The sequence below is a fragment of the Peromyscus eremicus genome, chromosome 15, assembly GCF_949786415.1.
Source record: "Peromyscus eremicus chromosome 15, PerEre_H2_v1, whole genome shotgun sequence".
In the NCBI taxonomy this organism is placed as follows: Eukaryota; Metazoa; Chordata; class Mammalia; order Rodentia; family Cricetidae; genus Peromyscus; species Peromyscus eremicus.
The window spans coordinates 17930171-17949495 of record NC_081431.1 but is presented as its reverse complement, the minus strand read 5'-3'; the positions used below and the strand labels follow the sequence as shown (position 1 = coordinate 17949495).

Sequence of the window (19325 nt, the reverse complement as noted above, 5' to 3'; positions counted from 1 at the left end):
TCATGGTTGAGCCTTTCTCTGATGCTTTTCTTGTTCTAAGCACCGTGATCTCCTGCGGAGAGACAGCAGTGGGTCTCCATTGTCTCTTGGCTTATAGACTCCTTTACCCACAGTTCAAGAGGCTTTTATTGGACTTCACTGAGCAATTTGGGCTCTGTCCTCCCTGTGCCTCCCATAGTCCCCTTCACCCTCTGCATTCTCACCCACGAGTGTTCCTGTTTCCTCCCTCCTGGTCCCTGAAGATTTCCGCTCCCTTCTCCTGGAGCCTGTCTGTCCCGGAAGTCTTTCCAGTCTTATAGGATGTTTCCTAGGCAAACCCAAAGAAATGCAACCAAGGGCCAAGGGGGTCCTTTCATTTCTTTCTCGGAAGAGAAGCATGGTCTAGACATTATAGCGGCTGTCAGGACACACCAGGGGTTTCCTCATTACTTGCTCTCCCCCATGCCTGTTACATCAACAGGTTGTGGACTAGCTCTAAGCTTCGCCATTTAGGGCCAGGTCTGCCTCAGCCTAGTTTGTTTGTTTAGCAGCCTGGGCTGGCTACTTTTGAAGAAGGCCCCCTTGGAGACTCTTGTCTGGCTCTGAAAGGAGGGTCCTGAGTGGGTGGGGGAGATATCTCTCCTTTTGACCCCTTTAGATTTACCTATGATTTTTTTAAGTGTGTCAACATGTGTGTGTGTGTGTGCACAGGTATTCATGTGTGTAAATGTGGGTGTGCACATACCACAGTGCAAGCGTGGAGGTCAGAGGCAACCTTGGGTGTTGACCCTCCCTATCTATCTTGAGACAAGGTCTCCTGTTCATCCTCCCCCCCCAACCCCCCACATGTGCCAGGCTAGTTGATCTAAAAGCTTTCAGGAGTTTTCCTGTATGTCTCCCCCTCCCCACTTCCCCCGTCTCATCATAGAGATGCACTAGGACTACAGATGCATGCTACCATAATAGCTTTATGTGGCTTCTGGGATTTGAACTCAGGTCCTCATGCTCGCTGGGCAAGTGCTATACCTGTTGAGTCATTTTCTCAGCCCCAATGTATGCAATATATGTGCTGCTTTTCAAGTACCTTGAATAAAGTGACTAATTACTTTCCTCCTAAAGAGGGCCATGACGAGTCTGAGTAGAAGATTTTGGACTCATCCAATAGAGAGTGGATGATATTTGTATTTGGAAAACTACACTCAGCTATTGCTCACCTGTGAGAGAGCAGAATGGGCTTTATCATCGGCCTGTTAGTAACTAACAAAAGCACCTCGTTCCTTTCGGTACTGTGCAGACTCTAGGGTGCTCTTAGTCTGGGATCCAGCACACTTAACTGCATTAAATACAAAAGCAATTACTTATCCCAGAAGTCTGTCAGCCCTGTCCTGAGTGGTGGGTACTCTTCCTCACCAGGATCTTTATCCCAGATAACCTTTGACAAATGCTTTCTTTCAGAGGGACTCTGAATCAGATCTCTCCCCTATCCAGAAATCCCTGTAAAATATAGACCTTTTAGTTGGCTAACCACCCCTTTGGAACTTTGTGATATCTTTTTCCTTGATACATATTCAATCTGATTTTCCAGATTTTATCAGAGAACTGCAAAAATTTTGGGACCACTAGGCCATGGCCATTTGCTGCCGTACAATTTTATCTTAGGGAGGAAAGGATGGAGTAGCTGACAATTCTTGCAGAGTAGAGCCATCTTGGATAATTATAGCATCACAAGTAGACTTCAATTATGTAGAAAATAAGCAGCGAGATCCAGCATCCAGAAGTAGCTACTCAAGCTTCTTTGGACCTCATAAGTCAGCTAACTTTCTGTGACTACCACTATGTTTATAGCAGTCAGCCAGAGGGTGGTGACAATGGGAAAATATGAAAATTAATAAAGCCAGGTTTTATTAACCTCATTCAAAGACATTACAGGTAATTCTTGTGACAAGTGATAGTTATGTCTGGTAACTTGCTGTAAACATTGAACTTGGTGAGGACTGAGTAATTATTCCAAGCGAGAAATGTCAGGTTATGTTTCTTCAAGCTTCTTCTCACAGTTTTACCGGTTGATCGTTATATTTGTGATTATTAGCTTTCATTGTCAACTTTACACAACCTAGAATCGCCTGGGAAGGGAATCTCAAAGAGAGTCGTTTGCACTGGGTTGTCCTGTGGACATGTCTGTGGGAGGGGATTGTTATCATTAAGTTGATTGATGTGGGAATACCCCGCCCACTGTGGGTGGTACAATTCCCTAGACGAGGGATCCTGAACTGTAGAAGAGCAGAGAAATCAGGTTGGGCACAAGCAAGAAAGCAACCGAGCACGTATGCATTCGTATAACTCTGCTCTTGATTTTAGATATGTCGTGACCAGCTAACTCAAGCTCTTGCTGTTACGATGTCAATGCAGTGATGGACTACAGCCTGAAACCGTGAGCTGAAAGAAACCCTTTTCTACTAAAGTACTTGTTGTCAGGGTGTTTTATCACAGCATCAGAAATGACACCAGGACACATCCTCGTTGTCATGTTTCCATGTATACCCAAATTAATTCATATATGTTATCAATTTGTTAACTTTGAGCTCATGGCCAACAGTACTTTAACTCACCTGGCCGAGTTGAAACTGAGTCAAGAACAGCTTTATGGAAGTTGTGACACTTGAGTGGAGTTTGGAAAAGTAGTTTCAACGAATGATGAGCACACTATTCACGTAATACTTGGTAGAATCTGGGTGTGTGCCAAGGTCTCCAGAGTATAGATTTCTGTCATATTTATTGGCCTGACCACTTGCTGAGCACTGGGACAGAAGCTTCACCTAAGGCCATCTGGGAAGAAGAAACCTCTCTTGAATGCCTCTATCACATTGGCTTGTAGGCAAGTCGGCAAGGGGCATTTTCTTGATTAATGATTGATGGGGGAGGGCCCAGCCCACTGTGGTGCCACCCCTACCTAGGCAGGTAGTCCTGGGTTGTATAACAAAGGAGGGTGAGTAAGCCATGAGGAGAAAACAGTAAGTAGCATTTCCCCATGGCCTCTGATCCCGTTCCTGCCTCCAGGTTCCTGTTCTGGCTTCTCTCAATGATGGACTATAATGTGGACTCATTGTAAACAAACAAACAAAACCCTTTCCTCCCCGAGTTGCTTTGGTCATGGTGTTTTATCACAGCAGTGAAAAGCAAGGTAACACAGCAGTGGCAGTTGTGAGGATCAATAACTCGTCCAATGTTGCATGGCAAGGAACAAAGAAAGGTTCTGAACTTGGTCTCTGACCCCAAAACTCCCATTTAGTTTAATTTAATTAATTTGAACCAGTTCATAGTTCTCTATTTCATATGAAATCCACGCTGCCCGACTTACCCATGGAGCCAAAGTCAATAATCTCACTACTGATGGAAACAGGTTAGCAGACAACCGTTTCGCATGAGACACGGAGGGGGTGGCCGGAGGTGGAGGGGATGCCTCTGTCCCTTGTGTTCGACTAGCCCGCTGCTTTCACGTGTGTTGTTATGTCACAGGTCCTTGTAACATCCCCAAGAACTCCTCCCTGGAATTTTACTCACAGGGCACTCATTTTGAGGGAGGATGAGTGAAAGATCCCTGAGAGACAGACAGGTGGCCAATGAAGGCAGAAATGGGAACTTAGACCGCAAACCCCCAGCCCAGTGTGCTCTGGCCTTGGCCTTTCAGCCATCCTCCAGGATCATTTGCAGGCAAAGCTAGTAGCCACTCTATCCACAGTTTCACTTTCTGTGGTTTCAGTTACCCACAGCCAGCCGCAGTCAAAAACATTTTTTTTTTTTTTTAAATGGGAAGTTCCAGAAACAAACTATCCGTAAGTCTTAAACGGCAGGCCATTTCGTGTGGCATGCTGAAATCTCTAGACATGAGTGTCTTCCCTTGGTTCCGACTGTCCACACTGTCCACACCAACCCACCTGCTAGTCACTCGGGAGCTGTCTTCGTTATCAAGTTAACTGTCATAGTCACACAGTCCTCAGGTGAACCTGTCATAGTAACTTACTGCCATGGCGTGGTACTTACGTCATTTAGCTCACGTCTCTTCACATAGCTATTGTATCATCTCCCATCACAGGAGAAAGGATGGATGTGTCTCGTTAAGGTATTTGGAGAGTGAGGAAAAAGTACATTCACGTAAACGTAACTTTTAATTATGGCCTTTGTTCCCCTTGTTGTACCTGTGATTAATTAATATTTTTCCCGGGCCTAACTTACAAATCACTCTTTCCCTAGTTGTAGATACAATCCTGAACGGCGTACCCGAGATTAGGTGCCTTCTGCCATGTCTACACCCATGGAGAAACTTACACTATGTGCGTGTGTGTTTGCTTGTGCGTACGCGCATCTGTGCAGAGGGAACTGTCTGTCCCAGTCCATTGCTCTCCACCCGGTTCTCTTGAGACAGGCTCATCACTGAACCTGGAACTAGGTGGGCATCCAGCAAGCCCCAGAGACCTCCCTATCTCCGTGCCGCAGCCACGCTACCGGAGCCACAGGCACGTGCAGCTGTACCCGGCTTGTTTGTTAGTTTTCACTAGTGCTGGGGATTTGAACTCGGGCCCTCCTGCTCATGCTCTTACCCGCTGAACCATCTCTCCAACCCGACTTTCATCCTTTGAAACTTGAGTGTACAGGCGTGCATTGGCTCCCTCCACTCCAAGCCTCCCACGGACACAGCTCCTGTGCCTGGGTTTGCTTAGCAAATGGGTACTCCTCTTAATTCTGGTCCTTTAATGGCAGGGTGGGCACACAGAGGGTTTGGTAGTATAATTAATACTCTGAATGGCATACATGACAGGAATCTGCTGGCCGTTCAGGCTCCATTTGTGGGCTAATTCAGCTGAGGGGATTTTCCAACTTCTCAGAACAGGTTAATTAAGCAAAGTTGCTGGAGGGGGCTCCCTTGGTATGGGGAAGGGGAGGAGGAAATCACAGCAGCATCTGAAGGCTCCAGCACTGACTGGCACCCTTACCCAGCACTGGAAGGCTCTTTGGATCTGAAAAAAGGGAGCTTTTCTTGCGTCTTGCAGCCTTGGCTCTGACCACCTCCCTCTGTCTCACAGCCGGTGTGCTGAGGCCCTCACGGTCCCCTGTCCTGCAGCAGACGTGAAGGGACACGGGGCTCTTCCTCCTTCCAACAACAGGAGAAGGGGTGTGAGTAAGGCCCCTCCTAGTGCATGAAAAGCTGGTCTACGGGGGAGGGAAAGACTAGAAGCTGGCTCTGTTTCCCAGAATTAATGGTCGGCTTCTGCTGAGGCTATTTGCACTGTAAACGAAATTAAACAAAAAACAGAGATGAAACAAAACAACTGAAATGATCAAAAAGCATTCTGGCAGAGGGTGTGAAATACGCTCTCTCGGCAATGCGCGTCCAAGTGTGTGCACCTATTGGAAGATGCGGTGAGTGTGAAACACGCTCTCTCGGCAATGCACGTCCAAGTGTGTGCACCTATTGGAAGATGCGGTGAGTGTGAAACACACTCTCTCCGCAATGCACGTCCAAGTGTGTGCACCTATTGGAAGATGCGGTGAGTGTGAAACACGCTCTCTCGGCAATGCGCGTCCAAGTGTGTGTGCACCTATTGGAAGATGACTGCTGAGCAGTACCCATGAGAGGTCACTTGTCAGGGTGACAGCAGGAGCATGCATTTAAAGAGGAGCCTGCCATTCCTCTCACCAGGAATTGTCACACATCTTAGTAGTATGTAGTGAGTTTTACACGTGATGGAGGGGCCTGAATTTAAAAATTATCACAAGATATCACTAAAAATCTAGCAATTTTATTCCATTAAGTAAGGGGCAATTCTTAGCATCTTTCTGTCACATCAAGCAGTTTTGTGGTAGACTCTTTCTGTGGAAAGCTTTGTCTAGTTTTCCATCTGCTGGGATAACCTCGATTAACCAAGCTGTCTGCCAGCCCTCCAGTCTCGGGCTGTGACTGCTGCCAGCTCATCAGCACTGGGTAAGGTCAGCTCTTGGGAAGATGTACCTGAGGGGCTCTGAAGGATGATCTCCTTGCACTGGGTGAGCAGACTCTGAGATGGTGAACTTCATATCTAAAAGAAAGACCAAACAAAATCTGCAAGCATCTTCTCCCTTTTCTAAGACCCTCCCTGCCTACATGTGTTCATACTGAGTGCACCCAAGTCTCTGCTCCAGCAGCAGAATTGATCATCGTCGTTGTCCGCACTGAGACTTGGGCGTCTGTGGTCTTTCTTGAGCACACTGGTATCCTTCTCAGCAACTCTGGAATATTCTAAACCCAATTTGTCTGAAGCTGCTGCAGCCAGCCCTCTCTTCAAAGCTTTGTCTTTATTATTTTTCTCTAGTTTTAGAAATTTAAGGCTCAACAGCGTTTTTAAATGATTTGAAGGAGCCAGCGAAAGGAATCAGTTGATAAAGGTGTTTGAGGCCAAGCCCGAGGACCTGAGTTCAACTCCCAGAATTCACATGGTGAGAATTGATTCCCACGAGTCTTCTGACGCTCCCCCCCATGCACACACACAGAAAGGCTTATACACACACACACACACACACACACACACACACACACACACACACGAATACCACATGCACATGTGCACACACAATAAATAAATACATTTAAAAATAGAAGAATGATGTGAAGATTTTATGCATGTGCTGGACTAATTGATCAAATATTATTGTAGAGAGAATTAGAACCTCAGTCCTTGAGGTAGGAAAATGGAGGGTGGTCGTAGACTTCCATTTTACAGTTAGTACAATGACAGGAAGTTTCTAAATGTGACTTTGAGGTGAAGCGTATTATAATTTATCACATCAGAGACATCAACAAAATGATGAACCTTAGTCCTGTCTACCTGGGATCCTCAATTGGTCAAATTCCCTACCCGGCTGGCCTGTCTAACCCCATCTGCTAATATATTCTATATTCAAGGCAGAGACAGTAGAGCCCAAGAAAGCGAACTTATCATAGCTGTGACATGGGAAATGTGACCAGACTGATGAGCGCTTGCTTCCTGTCTCCTCATAAATAATAATGACACAACTAAGTCTTGTTGAGCAGTTGTTATGTGGCAGACACTGTGCTAAATGGCTTACGTCACTGCCTCTGGCTAGCCTCGTGGCAATCCCACGGCTACGCCATCATTTCTATTGTCCTCTGTGCAGGTGAGTTTTAAGCAACTTGCTCAAAGACAAAGCTCAAGTCTGAACCCAGATTGTACAGTCCCAGAACACACACTCTATCCATCAGCACGACTCTTAACTGCAGAAAGGAAGTTTCTAGTGACAGGGAGGAGCTGAGGTTCAGGAGGACTTACAGTCTGGCAAGACAGCTCAGCAGGTAAAGGAACTTGTTGCCAAGTCCCCAAGTTCAGTCCATGGAGTCCATCTGGTACAAAGAAATAATGGACTCTCCTAGGTGTCCTCTGACCTCTACGTGCATATGATGGTATGTGTGCACCTATCCACATAGATAGATAGATAGATAGATAGATAGATAGATAGATAGATAGATGATAGATAGATAGATAGATAGATAGATAGATAGATAGATAGATAAAGAGAGAGAAAGAAATGGAATAAAAAAAAAGAAAAGCATTCACTATATTCATTCATCTGGGCAGTCTGAGGTTTCCAGCTGACCTTTGACTTACTCAGAAGTTCAAGTGGCTGAAGATGATATGGTCAAATAATTCAGATTTATTAGCACATATTCCTTTTATTGTCTTTCTAGTGTCCCCTGAATCTCAAGTATCCAGCTGCCCATCAAGATTGCCCTTTCCTATGGGGTCTGGTTGTTCTTCTCACTTTTGTGACCCTTAAAATGTTGTCATTCCTTCCATAGTTGTTTAGAACATCTTGGTGCATCCTCACTTAGAGAATTGTTTCCTTCACATTAAAAAAAATAATAAGATCCCTTTGAAAACTTTTTCCACACTAAACCAAGAACCCCTCCCAAGGAGGCAGTACTGCCTTTTGTCTGGTTTTTGCTATCGTTTTGACCCTTGTCTCTCTCTGCACCCCTCCTGCCTTCGTTCAGCTTGCTTCTTTCCCCTTCCACTCCTAAATGTTTAGCAAGCCCCCGAGGAAGAGAGCCCCCCACTTCCGGCTGTGCTCTAAGCTGCTGGTTCAGCGTGGCCGCAAGGGAGGAAACAGTACACATCAAACACGCTGATAGGTTAGAACAAGCTTGTAAGATGGAGGAAAACTGTGCAGTCCCTGCGTTTTCTGGGCGAGGGAAGGCTGTTCACCTCTGGGAGGCAGAGTGCTCCTGATAAGGGAAGTCTTATGGCTTTCTATGGCTCGATTCTGTTACCTTAGACACCAAGTTGAGCATCATGTGCCTGTGGGGGAGGCTGCTGCCCCTGCTGTTACTGCCCTGGCACAGCTAGGACCCTTCTCTCTGTATCAGCATCAAGAGGATGTGGTCATCCCATGTGCCCAGCAAAGCCTTCCACCCCACCGAACGGAGCTCCACGTTGCTCCTAGATCTCTGTTTCCCGTAGAAATGGAGGTTGATAGATAGGTAAAACTGTGCAAACACATTCATGCATCCCCCATCCTGTTTTTGGTGCTGGAAGTGGAAGCCCTTGTTCTGTGCTTCCATCCAGCTACATCTTGAGCACCGGTGAGATTTCTTTTATGTGGAGTTTCCTTTCGCTGACTACATAGTTTCAAATGCTAATGTTAATGTAACTAATTCCTGGCAGATGATGGATTTTTTTTAAGCACAATTAAATTAAAGCAGATTTTCCTTTGGTAAACTATTTTTAGTAAAATGCATAGGATTAAAAAAAAAAACCTACCCAGTGCTAACAATATGCTCAATCTGGATGTGAAGGCATGCTGTTAACTAAGATCCTTGACACATTTTGTTAACATCATTTAAGCCATGTACTGGTGTATTAATCTGAGAACAATTTAACCTTGTATATAAATAAGTATCGCTGTCCTCTTGACAGATATACCAGTTAAAGATTTCAAACTGTTAAAAATGTGAACAGACATTAAATAGTAGATACACTATTTAATTCATATAAAAACACTATGCAAGGGGTCATTACAGAACAGAAAAGAGATGTCACGATGGAGCCTCTGAAACACCCAGGCTCAGAAGACACTGAAATGTCTGGTGTGCTCATCTCCTTCTTCTCCCTTGGGTGGGGAGCGGTGCTGATCAACGGTCCCTTCCTCTGGAATCTGCTTGGCCACCACACTGATCCTCTAGCCCTTTTATTTTTACCAGAAGAGATGGAGTCTTGATATGTTGGCTAGGGTGGCTTCTGAATCCTGGGCTCAAGCAGCGATCCTCCTACCTCTGCTTTCTCAGTAGCTGGGACCACAGGTTCAAAGTCATTTTTAAGTTACATGAACTGTAGGCCCACGCATTCCAAGGCAGTGTGACTGGGACTTCGCGTGCCTGACTGCATGCTTAGCAAAGAATAGCAAGAAGGTTCTTCCTTGACAGTTGCCTATAAACTAGGCTCTCTCTCTCTCTCTCTCTCTCTCTCTCTCTCTCTCTCTCTCTCTCTCCCTCCCTCCCTCCCTCCCTCCCTCTCTCCCTCTCTCCCTCTCCCTCTCTTCCACTGAAGAGAATTATGAGTGAGAAAATGCAACCCACTGAGAAGCGAGTCCTCACTGTAAAACGAAATGGTTGGCATTCCTGACTTGATTGATGATACTGGCGCCCTACCTTCTCCCTGCCAGAGCATCTTCGCCCCTGCCTAGGACCACAGAGCCATCTCCTCCAAGCTGCATGCCAGATCCGTTATCCATTATCCCATCCTCTCAACAGCTGTTTCTTGCTTGCACTCCACACACCACAAGGTTTTTTAATTTTATTTTAAGCCTTAAAAAAGAGACGTTTATACCGTTTTCATGATTTCATTTTGGGACTAACTAAATGGTCGTTCTCGTTACTTTATTTGACACCATGAGTCTAAGCATCTGGATGTCTCGGGGTAGACATCTCAGTGAACTGGACAGGTAGAGATGGGTCCCTGAGGCTGAAGAGGGCACAGCCCTCTCAGCCCTTCCCATAGTGCGAGCTCCATGGTCAGCAGCATGCTGGGGCCTTGCTGGAAAGTGGGATGCACAAAACATGTCTGGAACCATGTGGAATGCAGGCTGCTGTCCTCCTTCCCTTCCAGGACACTCTAAAAGGGGAACCAGTAGGTCCTCAAAGGAGAATGAACAGCAAAGAGTTCCATGTGCTTCCTGTTTCAAAAGACTGGACACCCTCCACAGAGGACCAGAGAGTCTCCATTGAACAGAGACAAAATGGAGAGCTCCCACTTCCGCATACGTGTCCCTTCTAGGGAAAGAGAGTCTCATGGACTCTTAGCTAGACCATTTGTAAAAAGCACTCTGAGTTAAAAGAATTCATTCCAAAGTTGATCCAAAGGACATATATCTGGTTCTGATAACTCGTTTTCTGCCTGGTAACTTTGGGAGACCCAGAAATGAACTTGCTGTTACATAGGCAGTCAGCAGACGGGATTAAATTCCAAGTGGATTGGTGACACAGATATATCTTTCTCAGCTGCTTGTGAGCTGAGGCAGGAGGGTCCCTTGAACACAGGAGTTTTTCTCTGAATTTTCCAAATGCAAATGTACTGGACATTATGAATGTAATTCTTACCTGATAATTGTTCTTATTGCTTATAGTTTTATTATATTAGAGTTAAAACTTTCCTTTTTATTTAGACCCAAAGGGGGAAATGTTGTGGAATAATCTTTTTGTGCACTGTGTGAAGATGTGTCACTGTGGTTGGTTTAATAAAAGCTAAGTGGCCAATAACTAGACAGGAGGTATAGGGGGAACTTCTGGACAGAGAGAGCTCTGGGAAGAAGGAGTCACCAGCCAGAGGTGGAGGAAGCAGGATGGGCAGTACAGAGTAAAGATAACTGAGCCGTGTTAAAAAACAAAAACAAAAACAAAACACATGGATTAAAAATATGGGTTAATTTAAGTTATAAGTACTAGTTAGAAACAAGCCTAAGATAAGGCCGAGCTTTTATAATTAATAATAAGTCTCCATGTCATTTTTGTGAGCTGGTGGCCCAAAGAAAAAGCCAGTTATACAGCTTGAGTGACATAATGAGACCCTGTATCCAACATAAATCAATCAATAAATACATAAATACACAAGTAAATGATAGCAAAAATGAATTGGGATTGGAAGGTGATTCCTTCCACATTCTCCACTTTGATGATGTTGGATGAGCCCATGGTCAGCAAATGTGTAGCCTAGGAAGCACAAAGAACGCTGAGCGCAATCTCCAGCCTTGCATGTCCTTCCACAGATTCTGAGGTCACTTCTTGCGTACTTTGCTGCCAGATGCGTGAGATGAGACCGTTTTCCTCCGTTTTCTTCTGACCTAGACATCAAATGTATAACCCAAACAGTGTTTTGTTACTTTGGGAAATAGTTTTTTAAAGTTGTCCTTGCAAACAAACAAACCCCTTGAATCACCACAGGTATAATACACGTAGTGTAGGGATTGTGTGCCGAAGTGTCAAAAGCCAAATCCTAACCCCGCCTGGTTGACAAACTTTACAGCTGTCGAAAGGTTCAGAGCAATACAGATCATCGGAGCCAATAAGTTGATCTGGAGAGAGGAAAATGCTAACGAGCCTTTGATCTGTGCAGAGGCCGGTGAGCTAGAAGCACAGACTCGCCCGCACCCCTCACCCCGCCAGCTGTCTCACGAATGCTTGCCATTGGTCACAGGGGGGACCAGGCAACCTGGGAGTGGAGATGGATCGGCTCAAATCCATCATCTCTCCGCATGCATCACTCAGGCGCTGGCCCTCATCATGACAAGCCAGCAGCATCCCCTTCCTAGCAGAGATGCACACGTTGCAATGAAGTTTGTTATTTTTTTTTTAATTTTTGTGTTGGTTTTTAAAGGAGACTCTTTTTTTCTTGTCCTGTAAATAAACATAGGTTGGTATTTAACTTCATGGCTTGGGGTCTTTGAAGGGCATATGTATGTATGAACACAGGTGGTATTTATGGGATATTGTTGATAAAAAGGATAAGTATCAAGTTCAGGGGATACTTGCAGGTTCTAAGACCTGATGGTGCAGATGGGGGATGCCAGGCACACAAGGGCAGCATGGAGCAGCTGGGCTCCAGCGGGGGGTGGGATGGGGGGCTTGCACAGCCGCAGCAGCTGGACAAATGCAAGAGGTCAAGAAGTGTTTGTGGACTCTGACTTCTTCTTATTCGGCTCTGAACCGTGGGCGGGCGCCATCAAAGCCCTGCACCCAGGAAGGAGGGCCAGGGCAGTGTCTATGTGTAACACTCCCCACTCCCAACATGCGGTTCCAGGAGAACATTCCAGCTCTGCATCCAGGATGGAGCCACCTTCTTCTAGCATGAGCTATTTTTAGAAGTAGGTTTTGATGGAGGAGAAAATGACCCACATTCCAATCATATCAAAAAGGTAGTATGTGAAAGAAGTTTTCTTAGCTGTCTACTTTCTCTTCTTCTGATAAAAATGCCTTTTAACATTCATCTGATTTTGCTTAGGTGCCTACAGCAATCCAGGTATGAGGGGCAAGGGGTGACAATACAGACCCTCGTGTGGGATAGGTCCTTAAAGATTTCCATATGGATTCCATATTATATGCCCTTTTCCTTATGACTACTTATTTTGATTATTATTTCAGAATATATAAACTCGTGTGTATTTACTAACTGGAGATATAAGAATAATCAGGAAAATAGAATTAATGAAAGTCTAGGGGCTAAAGTGATCACTTTTTTTTCAAATTACTGACTGTCCAAATGAATGGAAATGATGGTCATAGAAGGGTAAGAGGTAGAGGCAAACGCCCCGGAACACCAGAGCAGGGATTGAAAGCAATATTCCAATGTATGTGCAAAGGACTTGAACCCAAGGTAAGTCAGCAAGTTCTGGCCTGTTGCATAATTGCACCCAGTTTTCAATGAGCTGGGCTCCAAAAGCTGGTTTGGAAATGTGCTATGTAGAATTTGGGATGCTTTGCCTCATGACTATATGGAATATTCACAATGTCAGGGCTTCTATGCTAACACCTGAGAAAGCCTTCTTCCCCTCTAGTACGGCCTCGGAGCCCCACGCTCCACCTTCCATGCCCTCTTGCCTGCTGACTCCTAGCTCATGCTGGTCCAGCCAAGCTGACTCCCTGTTGCCTGGTCTCACTAGGCTGTTTCCATCGTAGGAATTTTTTTACTCAGCCCCACTCCTTTGGTGTGAGTCCCCGATCAAGGTGGCTGCCTCTTTCCCTTCAAAGAGATTTTCACTGGACACAGCCCACTTCACCTCTGACATCACCCTTGGTCACCTCCTTTCCACTTTTTCATTTTCTGTCACCACCTTAGACACTGTCTGTGTGTGTTGTTGGTCTCCCCCACCAGGAAGTGGGCTCCTATGGGCAGAGGTGCTGCTCTCGTTTAGTCTCTGCTTACTCTTAGCACAGAGGATGGCGTGCAACACAAAGCGACTGTCCAGAAAACAATGCTGAATGGGTCCGATCTTAGAAAATATATCTTAAGCAAAACTTGGAGCCTGAAAATCCACCTGTGTGGCCATGAGCAAATGGCTCTCCCCACATCTGTTCTATCCCTAGGGAAGCAGGCTTTTCCAGCCTGCCACAAAATCTGCTGAGACGAACAAACGGAGTCTGTTTGTAAAATGCCTTGACACATTCCCTCTCCAAGCCGTGGGTCCTCATCTGTAAAAATCGGGACATCGTGTGAGCTATTCTTCAAGGTTGCCTAGTGCTATTCACACCATGGTGATGAGGGAAACAGGATGAGAGCCTCTCTCCTGTTGCCTGGCACTGGCTGTAATGACAGGTGATGGGTTGAGTGGCGTTTTTACCCAGCGGCCTCCACTTCTTCTCCCTACAGGTGTGAGGGTTCTCGCTAGTGCTTCTCTGGGGTCCTTCCCAGTTCCTACATTCCTGTGCACACAAGTCTGTATAGACAATGGATTAGTGTAGCTTCTACCGGGTTCAAGTCTCCCCTGGAGACACTGGAACAGGACCACTGGGAAGGATGGAGGAGGTCTGCCATCTACTGCTTCTACCGAGTTCTCCTATGGGTAGAGATGAGGCTGGATGTATTAACAACGAACTCTCCAAGAGGAAGAAGGTACATTGGAAAACAATGCGCCGTCCTAACTGTTCATAGCTTCAAAGTGAACCTATGCCCACCAGCCTTGATCATGAATATTCCCTTCGAACTCCTCAACTGCTGTGAATGACCCGCCACCAAAAGTCCCTCTCTCCCCCAGTCACCTGGAATTGGCTATAGAAGCCACCCGGGCTGCTCACCAGCTCCACATCTCAGCTTTCACATTCATCTTGTAGCCTGAGCATGCATGGAAATTTAAATTCCTAAGATTTATTTTAACTTTTCTTTTTATATGTCAAGCAGACTTTCCCTTATAAATCCTGAAATCACCTTTGAAATTTTAGACAAGGGCAGATGTCACTTAATGTGACTGGCAAATGTTCCACACGCCATTTGTTGTGTGTGGTCGTTGTTATTCCTTTTGCTTCTTTTTTTCCTTTTTTCTTTCTTTTTTTTTAAATCGCCATAGCACTATAAAACCAATTAAAACAAACTTTGCAAAGATTCTCATTTCTGTCTCCAATATTCCAACCTCTGACTTTTTCTGAAGCACGAGATAAGACTTTCTGATTAACTGGGGGTGGGATGTTTAGCCAATCTGTTCATTTTATACATTATGGATACTGCTTTTTAATTTTTATGCCATGCCAGTGGCATATACTTTCTGAAATTAATAAATACAATACATACTATCAATGTGTGAAATTTAAAAAAAAACACACAGATTTCCATAGTTTGACATACAAAAAAATGTACTCACACACTTTTGAAATCTACTGTCAAATCATTTCACATCTGTACCTAAAGCAAACAGACATAATGCTAACAGCTTGTTCGAATTCAGAAATGCCACCCGCTAATCAGCCCACCTGTAGCATTCTCGGTCCATCTTGCAAGCTGCACAACCGGCTGCCAAGAAGCTTGACAAGAAAATGTATATTAAATTATTGAATAAGATTGGAAATGTTGTACAGTGTGGGATAAAGAGAGTGCACGGCGTGTGGCCAATGAACACGCTGTACCTTTTCACTCTGATGTCTGCTTAGAGGTGACCTAGCTCCATCCCTAGATGTAAAGTTAGCAATGAGGCTTTCAGTTTTCATCATTCCTGGGGAGGGGGCTGGAGGTGGGGTGGTGGGGGAGAGAGGTGGTGATGTGTGGCTGGCGTTGGGTAAAACATAAAGCAAGGAAAGATGCAAAAAACAAATTCTGAACTGAGTTCCACAGATATAACCCATCTTCACACACACACACACACACACACACACACACACACACACACACACAAAAAAAAAAAAAAAAAAAAACCCTCATTCCACAGTGAAGACACGAAAAGGTTTTCTACCATGCTGACAATCTTAGAAACCACAGCGACACACTATTAACCAAATCCAACCATTTTCCATATTATTTAGAATTCGAGAAGAAAATGGTCTTTTGATCTTTCTTGGTGGGAGGGGCAGCCAAATAAAATGTAAGTGAAACAAAGCAGTTGAGACCCTTGGAGCAGAACGAGGGCATCAGACCACCAAACAAACCTTGGGTACCCACCCCACTGGCCACACCCGGAAGCTTGTGAAATTGGCTTGTGAACGTGAGTTTGCACAAAACCGTTACATTTTAACACATGATTATTTTCACTTCTATGGACTAGGAGTGCTCTCCGGAATGATCTCTGGGGGTCTGTGGGTAAGAAACGTTAGTTTAGCATCTGTTCTTTTAAGGCTGTTTGCTCTGGGAAGGCAGTGTGTTTTGCCATAAATTTAGGTCATTAATTTGTATCTGTTCTTTGTTTATTTAAGAAACAGGACAAAAGGGCAGCTGCTGAAGCATTTGGCTGTGCCGAGGGGTAGTGGGCTGACATGCTGGAATTCTGCACATGACCAGCTTGAGTTTGTATCCACAGCTACAGGACAGAACTTTACGGAAACACTTTGCCAAGCCATGTGGTGCTCCGCTTCCCTCTGCATCAATACCCCTTTAATTACCTGATTGGGGGGGGGGAGGAGTTAGAGAAAGTATCTGAGGGAGAATCTGGGACCTTTAGAAAGTCAGAGTTTTCTCATTTCTAATAAAAAAAAATCACCGTGATCAACTGTCTAGTAATTATTCTGCAGAACACTGATGATATAAATTCTGCAACTAGCCAGCAAAGGTAACACTGTGACCTATATAATTTGATATTTATAAACGGAAGCGCAGTGATATCCAGTCAATTGATTGTTAACAACATTTAATGCTCTAAAATTGGCCATTAAGTGCAGAGTCGTTTGAAAGGCGTTACTGCCATTATGAGGCATTGCAGAGGTTTTATTTATTATCATAAACTTAATGGATGTAGTAAATCGGGTGTATTTAGAAAGGTCATTTGGTGCTTGTTGATACTGAATTCTGAGCACTTTCACTCAGATGAACAGTGAAATGGAGCAGTGTTTTTCAAGGATAGTCCTTGCTTAAGCTACCATGAGTGAATAACATGGAAACTCAGAGCCTTGGTCTTAAAAGTAATAATAATAATAATAATAGCAACTGTCACAATTTGATAAGAACAGTAGGACCATTGAAAGTCCATATTTGAAAATGATAAATTTTTAATCCAAAACTATGTCTTTAAAAACAAAAGAAACAAAGTAGGAGTCACCTGAAGAGAGTTTTATATGACAAAGAAATCTGTGCCCAGAATCCTGCTTCTTGTGAACAAAATGTGACGTCCTCTTCTTCTTACAGTTTTCCTAGGAAAACCCCTCACGAGAGGGTGTGGTCCCTCCATAACTCTCGGGTTGCTTGTGTCAGCAGGGGACACTTTTCCCACAAGCCATCTGTGCTGTTGGGTTTGCAGAGGCCTGTAGGAACTCGAATACTTGATGAGCTGAGAGATGTGTATTCTTTCTGTTGAAGATTTCTTTTTGTGTGAGGAGACATGGTTCTGGATTTTCTTTCTTTCTTTCTTTCTTTCTTTCTTTCTTTCTTTCTTTCTTTCTTTTTGTAGATGTTCTTCATGATGAAATTGTAAATGAAAATTTGGTTAGAAATGAGGACTGCTCTTTCAGAGTAGTGTGTGGAACTCTGTGGAAGCTGAAGGCGTTTGTGGTGAAAGCCTCTGGGCCGTGGCAGGCAGCTGTGTGCATTCAGACAGGAGGCTGGGAGACTCACACCTCAGTGAGACCTAGCTTCTGCTTCTTCTCCCTCCGCCTCTGGACTCAGCCTGGGAAGAATGTTCGCTACTTCAGAGGAAGAACGTGCTCTTCTTCGCTGTCCCTGCATTGCTTTGTGCTCAGGTGGAAGAGAGAAAGATCTAAGCGTCAAACTGTGTTATTCTCAGGAAGAGCTGAAAGGATTCTTTTCAAGGTGGGTGAAAAGGAGGGAAGGAAAAAAAACTGCCATCAATTAGACGTGAGGTCTGACTGGGTTTCCTGAGATGCTGGGTGCTCTGAGACTGTGTGAGCAGGAGAAAGCCCAGCAAGATGCTCCCTGGCTTTGTGCAAACCGGTCACATGGTTTTCCATGGGTGCTGTGCTAAGTCCTTTAGCAAAGAGTTGCATGGCATCCAAGCCAGTGGATAGCTCCTCAGCACCTACTAGGGGAAGAAATACACTACGTATTGTAATATCTACTGACATCTGAGTAATAAGATAATTTTATCAGGAACTTTGGTGTACCGAGAATATCTAGACTTTGGTGGAGGTGGTGGTGGTGGTGGAGGTGGTGGTGGAGGTGGAGGTGGTGGAGGTGGTGGTGGTGGTGGTGGTGGAGGTGGTGGTGGAGGTGGTGGTGGAGGTGGAGGTGGTGGTGGAGGTGGTGGAGGTGGTGGTGGAGGTGGAGGTGGAGGTGGTGGTGGTGGTGGTGGTGGTAGTGGTGTGGTGGTGGAAACCAAGACTTTTCCAAAAAAAAAAAAAAAATGGGTGTGGCAGCATACACCAGCACTCCCAGTTACTACGGAGGCCAAAGCAGGAGGATCCTTTGAGTACAGGAATGGAGATCAGCCTGGACAACATCATGAGGCTTGTCTCAATAAATAACTAGTTTTCAATTAGCAATAATTGTGCCTCAGATAAACCTCATTGGCTACGATACTGCCACTGCGCAAAGCTTCAATAAATAACTAAATAGTGAGTAAATTATTATTTTAAATGTTTTCCAAAGAGAAACTAAATTTGAGGAGACGAGAATGCATCTGCCTTAAAGAAACTGATCGCCCTTCGTCACTGAGTCGGGAACAGAGTTCTCCGTGTTTGCCCATCGGCATCTCAAGTCTATTCCTTTCTGCTTTTATCTTGGCCTGAACCCATCTAGACTCTTGTCTCCTACACAGGCCTCTACTGCCCAATGGCTCAGCGAATTTAAAGAGCACACACACATAGAGAGATGCTGGAAGCCCTCCCCCACCCAGCCTAGCCAAAAGGCATCTATCTAGTTCATTATAGGTCTCTCAATGCCTATAAAGATGTTTCACACATACAAAAACAATCTAATGTTGATATGAGCTGTAGCTGATCAGGCTTCTCTCTTGGTGTCTAGTTTTCCTTCTTTTTCGTCTCTCCCCAGGGTCCTCTGACTGCTCTACTCCTCTGTTTTACCCAGGGGGCTTTCCTCCTTAACCAGCTCACATCCCCTCCTCCATGTGACCATCTCCCCCAGGGTGGCTGTGGCCTTTGGGATGCAGTCTAGGTGTGAAAGGAATGATTATTCATTGTGATCTTCAAGCACAGAAGCCCTTCTCTCTTCATAGAGGCTCCATTCCCCAGAGAGCAGTTTGGCAGCATTTTTCTCAAAGTGGAATGAAAATGCATCATATATATATATATATATATATATATATATATATATATATATATATATATATATCCCACATGACATCTCTCAGGAGATTTTTTTCATGCAGGTTTCATTTCTGTCAAGAGAGGCAGTAACATTGTAGGGGGAAAAAGGATGTTGAACCATGACCCTAGAGATGTCTCTGCCTGACTTCGCTAATTAATAACTGGGCATCACCCACAAGTCACTTAACCCTTTCAATGTCTCAGGTCCCCAGCATAAAACTAGATGTCCTGTCCAATGAGCACCAAGATCCTCCCTGCTCTGACCCACCCTGAGCCTTTCAAAGGAAATTTTCACCCAGCGTTTGCTGGTGCTGAGCAAACAACCCAGGTTCTTTCTCCCTTCTTGGTATTCTGCCCTGAAATCACAGCAATCTGTCCCCCTGTGCCGATGTTT

The 19325-nt window shown here is 44.9% G+C and overlaps 1 non-coding gene across 1 annotated transcript; it reads right to left on the bottom strand.

Moving 5' to 3' along the window:
• Positions 1–18054: 18054 nt before the first annotated feature.
• Positions 18055–18202, bottom strand: LOC131925904 (U4 spliceosomal RNA). Its single transcript, XR_009383398.1, has one exon. It is a non-coding gene; the product is annotated as a U4 spliceosomal RNA (small nuclear RNA).
• Positions 18203–19325: the final 1123 nt, after the last annotated feature.